Genomic DNA, 10,099 nt, shown 5'->3' on the forward strand with positions numbered 1-10,099 from the left:
ACAACAGGAAAATTGTTTATGTTATTTTTAATGTTCAGTGAATCAATACAAGGAAGTAGTTTTTATTTTGCTTTAGAGATCAAGGATAGGTAGTTTTTAGAAAGACTTTTTTTAAACACTTTTTGGGACTTCTCTGGTGGCACAGTGGTTAAGAATCCGCCTGCCAAGGCAGGGGACACGGGTTCGAGGCCTGGTCCAGGAAGATCCCACATGCCATGGAGCAACTAAGCCCGTGCGCCACAACTACTGAGCCTGAGCGCTTAGCCCGCGAGCCACAACTACTGAGCCCACATGCCACAACTATTGAAGCCCACGCACCTAGAGCCTGTGCTCCGCAACAAAAGGAGCCACCGCAATGAGAAGCCTGTGCCCCGCAATGAAGAGTAGCCCCTGCTCACCAGAACTAGAGAAAGCCCACGTGCAGCAACAAAGACCCAATGCAGCCAAAATTATAAACAAATTAATTAAATAATTAATTATTTTAAAAGTCTGAGAGACGGTTTTAAAGATATCATTGCTGAAAGTTTTCCAGTTTTAAAAAATATATAAAATATCATATCTAGAGCCCCTTCTGAACGTCAAGCAGGACAAATTTTAAAAATAATAATAGTCCAAACTAGACACATAGTAGAAAAAAATGCAGTAAACCAAAGAAAAAGAGCTCATCGTAAAACTTATCAAAGACACAATAAAAAAGGATAAGTACTAATGAATGACAGTGTATTTCTCATCAACAATACTACCAGAAACAAGAGACTGACAAATCCAAATATTTAAAGTGCTAAGGGAAAATAGGTGTCTCTTTTACCTAATCAAATTCTCATTAAAATAAGAGCAAAATAAAAATATATTCAGAGATACAAAAACCAAGAGAACCCTACTCATGCAGGAACAGTCATCTGAAGATTAATAGATAGCTGCTGAAAATCTTTACCAAAACATATAAAGACCAAATCAGAGAGGCATGAACTTACAGGAAATAGACAGTATGGAAGATGGAAACTTGAAGAGACAATAGTAACTTCATGCATATAGCAAGAGATGGACATTATTATAAAGGAGCATTCAGAGGGGAGAAAACGACACAAGGAATTCTAAAATATTATAGTGAAAAAGAAAACACTCAATGGAATGGTTGGAAGACAAAGTCAAGGATATCTCCAGAAATCTGAACACAATGCTAGAGAGATGAAAAAATTTTAAAGGCCACACTGAACATTGAACATTAGGAATTCAGAAGAGAGAGAAGAGAGAAAACAAAGTAAAAAGAATCATTAAATAAATGATCAAGATTGCCCAAATTGGAAGATGTAATTTTCCAGATTAAAATCCCAATCCAGTGGGTAAAACAGGCATGCAGCAAAGAATACCATGAAATGAAAATTCAGGACACTATGGACAAAGAGAAAGTATTTCATAATTCTAGAGAAAGAAATGTAAATTAAACGCAAAGGAACAAGATTGGGGTTAGACTCCTCAACAGTAACCGTGGAAGCTGGAAGAAATTCCAAGGGAAAATGTATCCCAACTTAGAGTCCTATTCACAGCCATACCATTAATCAAGAAGTTAGAATAAAGATATTTTTAACATGCAAATTTGAAAAAAGAAAAAAAAAAAAGGATCTCCCATGCAACCTGGTGACCTAATACAAATAGACAGCCAGTTATTTCTCCAGCAAAAATGAATTTATAGTATTCAGGATTACCAAAGAATTATAATTCAACATCTACAACCATGGTGAGCCACGTGTAAGTCCCCCACAAAAATGGAGAGGATAACTCTTTTACAGAGGGGGGAAAGGAAGTTAGGAGGGCTATAGTAAACAGAGAGTCCTTGGCTTTTCATTGGCTGAGTTGTGACTGCCTCTCATTGACTAAGCTCTTGCCAGGTAAGAAGAGGAAGTCTGCCTTCTTCCTGTTGGGCTCTGCTATCATCATGGGGTATGCGAGCTCCCCCTTCTGGCCTCCTGACTCTATTTTAACTGAGGTTTCTCTTCTTTAATTTTTACAACCCTTTCTCAGGAAGCTACTGGAGTATGTGCTCTGCCAAAATAAGGGAGCAAACCAAGAAAGAAGAAAACATGAGAACCAGGAAAGAGAATTCACCGTAAGACAGAGGCAAAGAGAATCAACAAGATAATGGGTAGGGGAGAGTCTAAAACGGCAGGTGTGAGCAAGCCTAGAGACAACCAGTCCAGATCGGAGCAGATAGAAAGGATCAAGGAGATGTGTCTACAAAATATAAAACACCTGATGTAACTGAGCATATTGAAAAACATGTGGAAGTTTAGGGTCAAATCTGGAATGAGATGGTGACAAATACATAAAAAACTAAGAAACGAAGTCCCTTTTTGTTGTTCTAAGGAGAACAAAAATATGCATATGAAACAAAAAGTAATCACAGGGTATCACATGGCTCAACTACAAGTTGTATTTGCATTGTCCTAATAATGTAAAAATTGAATATCATTTTAACCAATGTTATAAATGTATGGGCAGCATGAAGGTTAGGAAGTATCTGTGAGTGTGTGTGTGTGTGTGTGTGTGTGTGTACTAAGCTGGGGTATGGAGAATGAAATAGAGATAAATCCTCATCTTCCAAACTGGAAGTCAAAAAAAAAAAAAATGCCCAAAACTGGGGGAAAAAATCAAGAGGTAGCAGAATAAGTAAGTTATTTAGAGACAGGAACAAAAATGTCAAATAAAATAGATAAAGGATGGGACTTCCCTGGTGGCGCAGTGGTTAAGAATCCACCTGCCAATGCAAGGGACACAGGTTTGAGCCCTGGTCTGGGAAGACCCCACATGCCACAGAGCAACTAAGCCCATGAGCCACAACTACTGAGCCTGCGCTCTAGAGCCCACAAGCCACAACTACTGAGCCCATGTGCCACAACTACTGAAGCCCGTGCACCTAGAGCACATGTTCCACAACAAGAGAAGCCACCACAATGAGAAACCTGCACACTGCAATGACGAGTAGCCCCCACTCGCTGCAACTAGAGAAAGCCAGCACACGGCAACGAAGACCCAACATAGCCAAAAATAAATAAATAAGTTTTTTTAAAAAATTCATAAAGGAGATGAAAATGGCTTCCTCTGATTAGGGGAAATGAGATGGTGAGGGAAAACAGGATTTTTGTAAATAAAAAACCATGTAGAAATATGATTCTTTAAACTATGTGTACACTGAATAAAAACTAAACTAAAAAATGTGACCTAATTACATTATTTTTTCCTGTGTCAAAGTAACTGTTTACAAGATCACTAAATGAGATTAGCTGTACCAGGAACAAAGAGAGGCTGATTTATGGGCATACATACTATACATTAATCTTGGCCTCATCTGGCCAGGGCCCTCTACCCAACCACCGTAGGCAACTTGGTCAGTAAACATACAGGCTGACTCAGTCAGAGGCCTATTTACCATGAAAAAACATACCATGCCATTAAAAGGAAACACCTTTTATACCTGTGATAGCTATAAACATTGATCTTCTCGAAGGTAGGGTCCCTGTGTTTCATTTCTGTATCCCACGTGCCTGGAATATAGTACGTGCTCAAAAATGTATTAATGTGTGCATATTTTACCTATTCAAAAAAATTCTCAAAGAGGAAATCATAAAGGAAGTTACAAAATATTTAGAAACACATGACAATGTACTACACATCAACTTATACAGGGTTCATGTAACACGGTACTTAGCAGTAAATGATACACTTCTTTATTGAAAAAAAATAAGAAAAACTGAAAATCAGTTTGTTAGGTGCTCAACTCAAGAAACTTTAAAGCGGTGACAAATTAAAACTAAAGGAAGATGGAAAATTATATTAAAGATAATTGAAGAAGGGTGGCGCAGTGGTTAAGAATCCGCCTGCCAATGCAGGCGACACGGGTTCAAACCCTGGTCCAGAAATATCCCACATGCCGCAGAGCAACTAAGCCCATGCGCCACACCTACTGAGCCTGCGCTCTAGAGCCCACAAGCCACACCTACTGAGCCTGCATTCTAGAGCCTGCGAGCCACAACTACTGAGCCCACGTGCTACAACTACTGAAGCCCGCGCACCTAGAGCACGTGCTCCGCAACAAGAGAAGCCACCACAATGAGAAGCCCGCTCACCACAACGAAGAGCAGCCCCCGCTCACCGCAACTAGAGAAAGCCCGTGCACAGCAACGAAGACCCAATGAAGCCAAAAATAAATAAATTAAATAATTTTTTTAAAAAGATAATTGAAGAAATTAATGCAACAGGAATCAAGGAAACAATGGATGATATGCAAAACCCAAAACTGAATGTTCAGGATAAGGGTCGTATATCTACTTAAACAAGCAAACCTCTAAATAGAAAGCAACAAGAAAAGACACAGACGATATGAGAAAAAAAAAAGGATGGAATAACTACAGTACAGCAGAGATTTACTAGGTGAGGTTTCCAAATCTTCAAGGAAAAGATAATCCTTACTTTAAATAAATAGTTTCAGAGACTAAAATAAGAGAGAAAGCTACCCAACTCATTTTATGAAATAATTATGTCCTAAACAATGATAGTTCAAGAAAACAGTTAAAAATAAATCTAAAGTAGATGCAAAAATCTAAATAGAATATTAATGAATTGAATTCATCAGTATATTTTTAATATATTATGATTCTAGCAAACACTGCTAGTTTTTCCTCAATATTCATTTTCCTCTATCCAATGTAAAAGAAGTTTCAACCAGACACATAACTACCTACAAACAGACTGCATTTCCAAGCCTCCTTTGCAGATAAATGTTGCAATATGACTAAAGCCAGCCAGTGGTATGCAAGAACTGCTACTTTGTAGTGTATGGCAGTCTTACTTCAGGGTCATGCCAACCTCTTTCCTCTCTTCTTTGCCCTTCTTCTACACTACCACCCTGACTGCAGATGCCCCCATCTTATTTATTTTTTTTTTTAATTTTATTTTTTTATTTTTTGCGGTATGTGGGCCTCTCATTGTTGTGGCCTCTCCCGTTGCGAAGCACAGGCTCCGGACGCACAGGCTCAGCAGCCATGGCTCACGGGCCCAGCCGCTCCGCGGCATGTGGGATCTTCCCAGACTGGGGCACGAACCCGTGTCCCCTGCATCGGCAGGCGGACTCTCAACCACTGCGCCACCAGGGGAGCCCAGATGCCCCCATCTTGAATCTGAGGCTGAAGGCCACACCCTAGAGATGGAGGAGCAATGACCTGAAAGAAGCATTGTCCCTGAGGACTTGGTGAAGCAGGGTTACCGTCATCATGGACCACTTAATCATCACGGACCAGACTTCAATATAATAGAGACTAAAGCTCTATCTTGTTTAAGCACTGCTTGCTATTGCTGTCATTGTTATCATGTAAACAATGACTTTAGATAATTACTATTAAGAACTGTAAAATGTCAAAAAAGGTTTTCTCTAATAGCATATCTGAACCAATTATAAAATACAACTAAAGGGCTTTTATTTGGTGCAAAATGTTTATGATTCCTTCTTTGCCTTTACAAAAAATTTTAAAACAACATATGTAGAAATTAGACATAAAAATACTGAGTACAGTGGTCATTGCTGAGTCATGGAATTATGAGTCCTTTTTATTTTTTATTTAAAATGTTCTATATTTTTCATATAAAAAATCATTATTAATATAAAAACTATAACTGAGCACATTGTATATTTTCATGGAATCCCAAGTAAGCAGAGTTATAGCATGCACACTGGAGAGAAAAGAAACACAGAGCTTATTACATGATGAAATGGTCATGGGTGACATGAAGGAAACAAAAATCTTAACAAAATCAACCATGGGGATCTCTAGAGTGTAATAAATATGAAATGTGAACCCTGATGATCTTGTAATAATCAGTCTAGATTACCATTTGCCTCTGGATCTAGTATGATAAAAATATAAAGAAAGAAAGAAAGAAGAGAATGTCCCTCTGCTTTTTACCTCAGTACAAAAGACAGCTGAAAGATGTGGCAGTTTCTGTGGCAGGAAACAGAAACCACAGGAAGAAAATGCTCCTTTGAAATGCTATGGTGGTTACTGATGAAAAGAATCTGCTCAAACTTTTTTTCCAGAGCCTCTACTCACAGCAAAATAACTCTGAAAAGCTTGAATAAATTTGGAAGATTCACACTATCCAATTTCAAAACTTATCATAGGGCTTCCCTGGTGGCGCAGTGGTTGAGAGTCCGCCTGCTGATGCAGGGGACACGGGTGAGAGGCCCGCGTACCGCAAAAAAAAAAAAAAAAAAACTTATCATAAAGTTATAAAACTTATTATAATTAATACAGTGTGTTATTTACAAAAGGATAAGAACATAGATCAACAGAACAAATAGTTGAGAAGTAGACCCACACAAATATAGACAACTGAGTTGGTTTTTTTTAACAATTTCATCAGGAGTTTATTTTTGTATTATATAAAGGAAGGCTAACTCCATTTTACTCTAAATTTTTCAACACTTTCTTTTCCTTACCTAGTTTCTTCTTTCTCACTGATGTGAGATTTAATAAATAATCATTGTATTAGTCAATATAGTTTTGGTCACACTATGGCAATACATTAACTCTAAAATCTCAGTACACAACTGATTTTTGACAAGGGTGCCAAGGCAACTCAATGAAAAAAGAATACTTTTGTCAACAAATGGTTCTGGAACAGTTGGCTATCCATGTGCAAAAAGCAAAAAAAAACGAGACAGAACAAAACCCTCCACACATTCCTCACACTCCATACAAAAGTTAAATCAAAATGGATCATCAACCTAAATATAAAAGGTAAATTATAAAACTTCTCAAGGAAAACCAAGGGGAAAACTTTTTGTTGCCTTGGGACTGGCAAAGAGTTTTTCAATATAACACCAAAAGCATAATTCATAGTCTAAAAATTAATAAATTGAAACTTATCAAAATTTAAAACTTTCATTCTGTGAAAGACATTATTAAGAGAATGAAAAGCTAAACCATGGACTGAGGTTTGAACATTTGCAAAGCACAAGGTGTTAAAGATCTCATAACTAGAATGTATAAAGAATTGTTAAAATTCAACGATCAGCAAGCAACTCAATTTTTAAAAAACAGGCAAAAATCTGTAAACACTTGACCAAAGAAGATATACTTATGTCCAATTGGCATATGAACAGATGTTCAACATCACTAGTCATTAGGGAAATGCCACTTAAAATCACAATGAAATACCACTATACATTTTTTTAAATAACTTAAAAACAAACAAACAAAACACTGACAATTTAAATTAGATCTTGGAAGAGGACACTAGTTGAAAACTGGAAAATCCAAATCAAGCCTACAATTTCGCTAATAGTATTGTAACTAGGCTAATTTCTTAGCTTTGATCCTTGTACCATGGTTATTTATGTAAGATGTGAGCATATGCGGAAGCTGGGAGAAGGGTATATGGGAATTCTCTCTACTGTCTTTACAACGCATCTCTACGTCAAAAACAGCTTCAAAATCATAAGTTACAAATATAACCAAATAAACTGGACTTTTTAAAGCCATTCTTTCTGTCCTTAATGCTACAGCTTTCTTCATGAGTTTTCCTTGGTTAGAAATACACTTGAATACATCAGGATATATTTAGCAAACTGGACATGCCATTTAGGTATTGGTCCACCAGTTCTACTTTAAAAGATCACCTCTTCGCCTAAAAAGGTTACTTCACCCCCACTTTAGCCTAACTTTGGGAACTCCCATCAACAACATTCTTCTCTCCATTGCAGGAAGCAACACTGCCAGAAGCTATGGCAAGCAAAGCCTCTTCTAAAATGCCTTTGATGACTGCAGCAACATGGATGCAACCAGAGATTATCATACTAAGTGAAGTAAGTCAGAAAGAGAAAGACAAATACCATGTGATACCACTTACATGTGGAATCTAAAGTATGGCACAAATGAACCTATCTATGAAACAGAAACAGACTCACAGACATAGAGAACAGACTTGTGGTTGCCAAGGAGGAGGGGGGGTGGGAGAGGGAAGGGCTGGGAGTGTGGCATTAGCAGACGTAAACCATTATATATAGGAGGGATAAACAACAAGGTCCTACTCTATAGCAGAGGGAACTAAAGGCAATATCCTGAGATAAACTGTAATGGAAAAGAATATAAAAAAAGAATGTCTATATGTGTATAACTGAGTCACTTTGCCATACAGCAGACTGGCACAAGATTGTAAATCAACTATACGTCAATAAAAATAATTTTAAAAATGCCTTTGATGATGTACACAGCCCGTGCTCCTGCTGACTACCTCTCTGCAGCACCCAACACTGTGAAACGCACCCCCCAGCTGAGGTTACTCCAGTCCTGTGTCTCCTTCCTTTGTCCTCTGTCTCCCACCAGTGTTTCTCCAACAGAAACACAAAGAACTGCTGTGTTTTCACGCAGTCTCACTGTTCACGTTCCCACACTTGATTTGGGCATCAGACCTGCAAGAGTTCAAAACTTACTGGGTGGTAGAACTGCCATTTCTCTGCCTGTCTCTCAGTATAAAGAACTTCTCTGAAATTCTGAATTCACTGGTCTGGTCATTCATTCACTAGCAAGTATCTAGGTACTGGGGTTAAGAGCTAGGAATGAGATACAGTTGTTAATAAAGAAACAACAAACCCCAAACGGAGTCACTTGTGCTAAGTCCCACATCAGCAAACCAAGACTTAGTATCTAACCTAATTGCAGTTTCAGCCTCTCTCAGGAATGTGACCTTTAACCAACAGATCTGGAATTACCTGGTCAGCACTAGAGGGGTGACTCCCCACCTTCCCCCAAAAAGAAGGTGACCCTGCCTGAAACAATCCACTCTTAGCTAGAAACTTCCCTTTTCTGCCCCCTCCTGCCTGTAAAGTTCTTCCATTTTTTACGGCTCCTCAGAGCTCCTTTCTTCTTGCTCGAAGGGATGCTGCCCGATTCATAAATCATTGAATAAAGCCAATTCGATCTTCAAATTTACTCAGTTAGAATTTTATTTTTTTTAATACAGTGATGAGCAAAACAAATAAAAAGAGAGGCATCAAACTCTTCAGAGAGTGTATTCCATTATCCCTCACACTCTTGGAAGCCTGGGTCAGCAGAAATGGAGGAGAGCCAGTGACAAGAAAAAGCCTCTTGAAAACCAAATCAGAGGTCCTGAAACACTACAGACTTACTTGTACAAGTGGGTGGGAACAAGCAGAGAGTAGCAGTTGTTTATTATTCTACACTGTATTCGAGGGAAACATTTGGAGTTCAAGAATAAAGATTTAAAGATGAGATGGTAAAATTCATAACAACTTGTCCTAAACAGGCCAGAAAACCTTAAGTTTTCGCCTTGTTTACAAGAAGTCCTAAGTAAAGGGAAAACCAAATATTATGAAAAATTTTGGAGACATCTCACACACCAACCTTCCCTTTATTAGAATTACTTCATTATCATTACTTTAGAGTTATGTACACTCATAAAAGTTAATTTATTCTGAGTTGAGAAGTCCATTTTATCATCATGTGTACTGTGCTTACATTTTAAAATCAGAAACAACTTCCCCAAGATAAAACTGATTCTTCATCTCTTTTGGTTTTAATATTCCAAAATAGACTAGGTGACTTGGGATATTATTTTTACCCTATGTTGATTTGCCTACCTTGTAAAGGAACAAGGAACTTTTCCTTCAAACCTTATTTTCCTGGTGATTTGTTTAAAATGAAAGGTAAATGTATGTTTGTGTGCACACAAGTGTGTGTGTGTACAATCATTTTTATATAGAGTTTTATTATCTCACAATTTATTTCGTAAAAGAGGTTTGTCTCAGAAAATCAGTGTCTTCTTGCTTTACTATTGTGATTTATAATAAGAAATACATTTGGTCTTTGTCCCCTTTTCTGGCACAGAGCTCCTAAAACCCTTGGAATTTCCTCAGTGAGGAGATCAACAAAAATGCCTTTAACAAGGTGACTTTTGGAACACACCTAAGGATGGGGACTGATTGCCAGGAAAACCAACTGTGAATACAAGGTTGGAACTTTCAGTCCCACCCCCAGGTTTCCAGGAAGCGGGGAGAGGCTGGAGGCTGAAACAATAACCAGTGGCC

Source organism: Mesoplodon mirus, assembly GCF_964341445.2.
Source record: "Mesoplodon mirus genome assembly, chromosome: 9".
NCBI classification, from domain to species: domain Eukaryota; kingdom Metazoa; phylum Chordata; class Mammalia; order Artiodactyla; family Ziphiidae; genus Mesoplodon; species Mesoplodon mirus.